Source organism: Macaca fascicularis, chromosome 7, assembly GCF_037993035.2.
Source record: "Macaca fascicularis isolate 582-1 chromosome 7, T2T-MFA8v1.1".
In the NCBI taxonomy this organism is placed as follows: domain Eukaryota; kingdom Metazoa; phylum Chordata; class Mammalia; order Primates; family Cercopithecidae; genus Macaca; species Macaca fascicularis.
In genome coordinates, this window is record NC_088381.1 from 21,768,524 (window position 1) to 21,776,059 (window position 7,536).

Sequence of the window (7,536 nt, forward strand, 5' to 3'; positions counted from 1 at the left end):
CAACTGGCACCCCAGAAACTCTCTTTCCCACAGGTCTCGAACTCTTGACTGCAGATGATCCACCTTCCTTGGCCTCCCAAAGTGTTGGGATTACAGGCATGAGCTACCACACCTGACTAAAACAGGTATTTTAATACATCCCTTACATATTAAATTATGTTAAAGAAGGTAGAGGAAGTAATGAGCTTGATGGAGAGATAAATGAAAGACATAAAAAGAGATTTGAAATAGAACTCTGGGCTGGGCATGGTGGCTCATGCCTATAATTCTAGCACTTCGGGAGGCTGAGGTGGGTGGATTGTCTCAGCTCAGGAGTTCAAGTCCAGCCTGGGCAACATAGTGAAACCCCGTCTCTACTAAAATACAAAAAATTAGCTGGGTGCGGTTGTGTGCACCTGTAATCCCAGCTACTTGGGAGGCTGAGACAACAGCATCACTTGAATCTGGGGGCAGTGGTCACAGTAAGCCAAGATCATGCAATTACATTCTAGCCAGGGTGACAGAGTGAGACTCCATCACAAAAAAACAAAAAACAAAAAACAAAAAACAAAAAAAAAGAAAGAAAGAAAGAAAGAAATAGAACCTCTGGATATGAAAAATACAACATCTGAAATGAAAAGTACATGGGTAGGATTAATAGCAGCTTAGACATTGTAGAAGAAAAGATTAGTGAACTTGAAGACATAGCAATAGAAACTATCAAAATGAAAGATACAGAGAAAAAAAGACTGAAAAAAAAAAAAGAGAGAGAACACCATATTAGAGATTCATGGAGTATCATTAAGTGGCCTGGTGTACATTTAATTTTAGTCCCAGAAAGAAGATAAAAGGGGAAGATAGAACTCCTAGGTTCAAGCAATCCTCCCACCTCAGCCTCCCAAGTAGCTGAGAATATAGATGTACACCATGACACTGGGATTTGAGTTGTTGTGGGGAAAAGAAAGAGATCAGCCTGTTACTGTGTCTATATAGAAAGAAGTAGACGTAAGAGACTCCATTTTGTTCTGTATTTGAGATGCTGTTAATCTGTGACCCTACCTCCAACCTTGTCCTTGCAAGAGACATGTGCTGTGGTAACTCAAGGTTTAATGGATTTTGGGCGTGCAGGGTGCGTCTTTGTTCCTAGAAAAGCTAGGTATTGTCCAAGGTTTATCCCCATGTGATAGGATGAAACAACGTTGCTAAAAGGTTTATCTCAAGGCACGGGATTTTCCTTTAAACTTATTCATGTCACAGAGATCCTTGTTCTTATGTCTTACTGCTAATTTCCTCCCTAAAAATGATCCTATTGTCCTGCCACTCCCTTATCTTTAAGATGGTAAAGATAATTATCTATAAATACTAAGGGAACTCAGAGGCCGGTGCCGGCGTGGGTCCTCTGTAAGCTGAGCACCGGTCCCCTGGGCCCCCGCTTTTCTTTCTCTATACTTTGTCTCTGTGTCTTATTTCTTTTCTCAAGTCTCTCGTTCCACCTAACGAGAAACACCCACAGGTGTGGAGGAGCAGGCCACCCCTTCAGTTGTTTTTAAGTTCACTGATTCTCTTAGTTAAACTGAGTCTACCAATGAACTGTCAGAGCCATTCTTCATCTCTGTTACCATGTTTTTTATTTTTAGCACTTTCATTTGGTCCTTTATTATAGTTTTCTTCTCTCCTGACAGTCTTTTTTTTTTTTTTTTTTTTTGAGATGGAGTCTCACTTTGTTGCCCAGGCTGGAGTGCAGTGGTGCAATACCGGCTCACTGCAACCTCCACCTCCCAGGTTCAAGTGATTCTCTTGCCTCAGCCTCTTGAGTAGCTCTGGCTATAGGTACGTGGCACCATGCCTGGCTAGTTTTTGTGTATTTTTAGTAGAGGCAAGCTTTCACCATGTTGCCAGGCTGATCTCAAACTCCTGACCTCTAGTGATCTGCCTGCCTTGGCCTCCTAAAGTATTGGGATTACAGGCATGAGCCATGGCACCCTGTCAGTCCTCATCTCTTTATGCACATTTTCCTCCTTTTCCACTAGAGCCTTTAACATATTAATATTATTTTAAATTCTCCATATAATAAGTGGATTATTTTAAAGGTCTTCATCCTCACTGTCTTCACATTGAACAGGCTGAGGAGGAGAAGGAAGGGGAGGGGTTGGTCTTGCTATCTGAGGAGCAGCAGAGGCAGAAGACAATCTGCATGTAAGCAGACCCATACAATTCAAAACTGTGCTGTTCAAGGGTCAACTGTATTTGGAAGCTATGATGATGGCTTTAGTGTATACTTTTAGTAAAATCATGTAGTTAATTTTGTATAATTAACTGCATTTGTGAGTCTTTAAACTTAAAAATGATAAGGAAAACTATCTGCTTAGTTTTAAAGTTGCTTTAACAGGCAGGGCAAGGTGGCTCACACCTGCAATCCCAGCACTTTGGGAGGCCAAGGTGGGTGTTCAGGTATTCGAGACCAGCCTTGAGGTCAGGAGTTCAAGACTAGCCTGGCCAACATGGTGAAACCCTATCTCTACTAAAAATACAAAAATTAGCTGGGTGTGGTGGCGCATGCCGGTAATCCCAGCTACTCAGGAGGCTGAGGCAGGAGAATCGCTTGAACCTGGGAGGCAGAGGTTGCAGTGAGCCAAGACTGTGCCACTGCATTCCAGCCTGGATGACAGAGCAAGATGCCATCTCAAAATAAATAAATAAAAATAAATAAATGAAGTTGCTTTAACGGTTTATAAAAATAAAAAACACCTACTTTTTCAGTTAAAAATAAATAAATCTTCCCATGTAACGTATGGATTATATCCATCTCTGGTTGGTCGTTGCATTATCTCTTGATAGTGTGGTTTTTTGTTTGTTTGCTTGTTTTTCTTTTTCTGTCATAAGTATTTTGGTTGTAGGCCAGACATCTTCTGTAGAACAGTCGAGACTGGGATGAATGGTTTTTACTCCTGAAAATGGACATATGCTTTTGTGTTAGTCTGTTCTTGTGTTGCTATGGATAAATACCTGAGAGTGGGTAATTTATAAAGAAAAGAGGTTTAATTGGCTCATGGTTCCGAAGCTTGTACAGGAAGCATCATGTTAGCCATCTGTTCAGCTTCTAAGGAGGCCTCAGGAAACTTACAATCATGGCAGAATGCAAAGGGGAAGCAGGCTCATCCTACATGGCCAGAGCAGGAGAAAGAGAGAGAGTGGGAGGTGCCGCACACCAGATCTCATGAGAATTCACTCACGTACAGTACAAGGGGAAGATGGTGCTAAACCATTCATGAGAACTCTGTCCTCATGAGCCAATCACCGCCCTCCCAGGCCCCACCTCTAGCTTTGAGGATTATGTATATATTTTTGAGAAAGAGTTCCACTCTGTCACCCAGGCTGGGGTTCAGTGGCTTGATCTTGGCTCACTGCAACCTCCGTCTCCTGGGTTCAAGCAATTCTCCTGCCTCAGCCACCATGCCCAGCTAATTTTTGTAGTTTTAGTAGCGACAGGGTTTTGCTATGTTGGCCAGACTGGTCTCAAACTCTGACCTCAAGTGATCCTCCCACCTCAGCCTCCCAAAGTGTTGGGATTACAGGTGTGAGCCACTGAGCCTGGCCTGGGGATTACATTTCAACATGAGATTTGGGTGGGGACACAGATCCAAATCATATCAGTGTTTTTGTTTTGTTTTGTTTTGTTTTGAGACAGGGTCTTGCTCTATCACCCAGTCTGGAGTTCAGTAGTGCAATCCTGGCTCACTGCAGCCTGGACTTCCTGGGCTCAAAGGATCTTCCCGCTTCAACCTCCTAAGTAGCGAGTACTACAGGCATGTGGCACCATGCCTGGCGAATGTTAACCCCCTTTTTTTTTTTTGTAGAAACAGGGTCTCACTATGTTGCCCAGGTTGGTCTCAAACTCCTGCCCTCGAGTGATACTCCTGCCTCAGTTTCCCAAAGCACTACGATTACAGGTTTGAGCTGCCATGATCAGCTAGGCATGTGCTTTCTTTAGCTAAATCCTTAGTGTTTGGGGTTGAGTCAATCTAGTGAGGAGTTGAGCTGGATTTGTTGAATTGAGTTGGAGGCTTGTATGAAGATTTTTCTCAATAACTGCTTGAGCTTCAGCTTTAAGTCTTTTCTTTGCACCTATGCCTTAGAGAAGGCCCTCTCCACACATTCCCCCGCCCGTTTTACAGAAGTAAATGCCTGTTACTTTCTACTCAACTCTTGCTACCCTGGTGTGGAGGAGAGTGCTTTCTGTTTTACAGGCTCCTCCTCAATCTTACACAGGTATTGTGTCCCTGGGTCTTGAAGGTGGGGCATTATCTTGTGTCCCTGGGTCTTGAAGGTGGGGCATTATCATCAGCAATCTTCCCTCCGTCAGCAATATGAAATCTCTAATGGCCTTTGTCCAGGGCAGTTTTCTGCCTCTCGTTCAGAGGTAGAAAATTTTTTTTCTGTTCACTTCTCTCAGCAATGAATCTTCACCTGTGGCCTGAGGGTGGCAAGTTTTTTCCCCTCTCCCAGTGATCTAAGGCAGTTTGGCAGGGGAGATAGATGAGAACAATCCAGGTAGAGCTCTGTGTCTTTCCTGCAGTGATAGCTGCTCAGCTTTCCCAGGCCTGCACCATGAGGGGAACCTATTTTGCCATGATCTTTCTTTTTTTTTTTTTCCAACTTCCATTGCCTCTGGCCCAAGTCAGTAGCAAACTTTATTACTTATAAAGATTTGAAAACATTTCAATTGTATTTATAACACAAATTTTAGGCAACACACTCCTATGAATGTGATGGTTTTAATGGTTAATACCTATCCAAGTAAAAAAAATTATGCTTTCATGTAGAAAGAACTTTAGCCTGGGCAACAAACATAGTGAGACTCCATCTCTGCTAAAAAAAAAAAAAAAAAAAATTAAAAAAGTGTATCCATCAAACTATATGTGATAAGGCAAAAAACAAACAATGGGGCCCAAGTCAGTTAATTGAGGGGAGGTACCTGCTAGGTTAAATCTCTTCCTCTTGGCAATTGCGTTATGTCAATATTTGCGTTTAAAAGAAATCTGGATCCCTTGGGAACGTGACAGGAGTGCCACGGCCTGCACTTAGAAGATGAAGACATGGGTTTTTACATCTTCTACAAGGAAAGAAAAAGGGAAGAGAGAGGGTGAGAGAAGACAGAGATGTGATCGCTGGCATCGTTTCACCTAAATGGAATACTAGGATCTGTGCCTATCATTATGCTTGGACTTAGCCCCAGAAGTGGCAATTATTTCAGGTAAAAACTGTTGGGGCGTGGTGGCTGGAGCCTGTATCCCAACACTTTGGGAGGCCAAGGTGGGAAGATTACTTGAGGCCAGGGGTTCAAAACCACCCTGGGCAACATAGTGAGAATCCTGGGTCTACCAAATAAAAATTTAAAAATTAGCTGGACATGGTGGCACACACCTATAGTCCCAGCTTCTCAGGAGGCTGAGGCGGGAGGACCACTTGAGCCCAGGAGTTTCAGGCTGCAGTAAGCTGTGATCTCACCACTGAACTCCAGCCTGGATGACAAAGCGAGATCCTGTCTCTAAAATAAATACATACGTATGTACACAGATAAGGCAAAAATGAAAAAAAGATATAAGATATATATCCTTTTGTAATCTTATATATTTTTGCATACATTCTATCTTATATGTATATCATATATATAAGATTTACATGTATATATGTATGTAAAAATATACAAAAAGATATAAGATATATGTATAAGACAGAATGAGCAAGAGACACTTCACAGTCATATTGACATATAGAACAATAGCTTGAAAATATCTGTAAGCAGGTTTACTTTCAACACTGGTGCCTTATTTTCCTGAATTAATATAAGATCTTACAACAGTGCTCCACAATTGCGAAGTCATGTAATATTTTTCCAAGTTCCTTCTTCTGTATTAAATTACTTAATTTTCATGATAATCTTATGAGATAGTGTAGCAGGATGAGCCGCAGACAAAACCTCTCAGACACCGAGTTGTAGAAGGAAGGGCTTTATTCAGCTGGGAGCATCGGCGAGCTACTGCCTTAAAATACAAGCTCCCCGAGTGCACAATTTTTGTCCCTTTTAAGGGCTCACAACACTGACGATTTCATATGAAAGGGCTGTGATTGATTTGAGCAAGCAGAAGGTACGTGACAGGGGCTGCATGCACCGGTGGTCAGCGAGAAACAGAACAGGGCAGGGAGTTTCACAAGGTTCTTCTATACAATGTCAGGAACGTTGGTTTCTAAGTCATGAGTTGATTTTTAACTACCGGGTTTAGGCCAGGCAGACCCAGGCCTGGTTCCGGGCCTGGCGCTGGGCTGCCTGTCTTTGGCTTTATTTCATTGTTTTTTCTTAAAACAGGTACTGAGTATAAAACAATAGAAAACAGTATGAGAGGGTCGCTCTCTTTCCTCAATAGGATTAGTCAGGGTGGGAAAGACTGAAGAGGCCCAGAGAGGTAAAGTGAGTTGCTCTAGACCCAGAATACAACACACATCTACTCTGTGAGGGACTGTGTGTACGTGTGCACCCACATACACACGCAGAACAGGGGAAATAGAAATGTGTCCTTATTTTGGTGATTGGAATCCGCATCTACATACCAAATAATCTAAGCCAGAATCTGTGGTGGTGATGTTGTTTTCACATATTTGACAAATATTTATTGATTGCCTAATAATACTGTGGTGGGCCTTGAGCCTGGGGATACAGTGAAGAACAAGATAGAGAACCTGGCCAGGAGCAGTGGCTCACACCAGTAATCCCAGTACTTGGGAAGCAGGAGGATGGCTTGAGCCCAGGAGTTTGAGACCAGACTGGGCAACATATTGAGACGCCCATCCCCACAGAAATTAAAAAAAGACTTAGCCAGGTGCGGTGGTACATGCCTGTGGTCCCAGCTACTCCAGAGGCTGAGATGGGAGGATCACCTGAGCCTAGAAGTTAGAGGCTGCAATAAGCCATGATAGTGCCGTTGCACTCTAGTCTGGGTGACAGAGCAAGACCTTGTCTAAGGAAAAAAAAAAAGACAGAGAGCTTGTGCTTGAGGAGATCACGGTCTAGCAGGAGATGGTATGTGCTCTATAGGGTTCAGCAACAACATGGTACAATCAGAGTGCAGGGAGGGGTCCTAAGTTTTATCTAGAGGGAGTCATAGAAAGCTTTCTTTCTTTCTTCCTTTCTTTCCAGGCCAGAATAAGTGTTACCAGCTCTGCAAAGCCTTTCTCTCTTTCTCTCCCTCTACCCTCTACTCCTCCTCCTCTTTTTATTTTAGACTGAGATGGAGTCTCACTCATCCAGGCTGGAGTGCAGTGGGATGATCATGGCTCACTGCAACCTCTGCCTCCTGGGCTCAAATGATTCTCCTGCCTCAGCCTCCTGAGTAGCTAAGATTACAAGCCTGCACCACCATGCCCAGATAATTTTTGTATTTTTAGTAGAACTGGAGTTTCGCCGTATTGGCCAGGCTGGTCTCAAACTCCTGACCTCAAATGATCCGCCCGCCTTGGCCTTCCGGTGTGCTGGGATTACAGGCATGAGACACCGCGCTC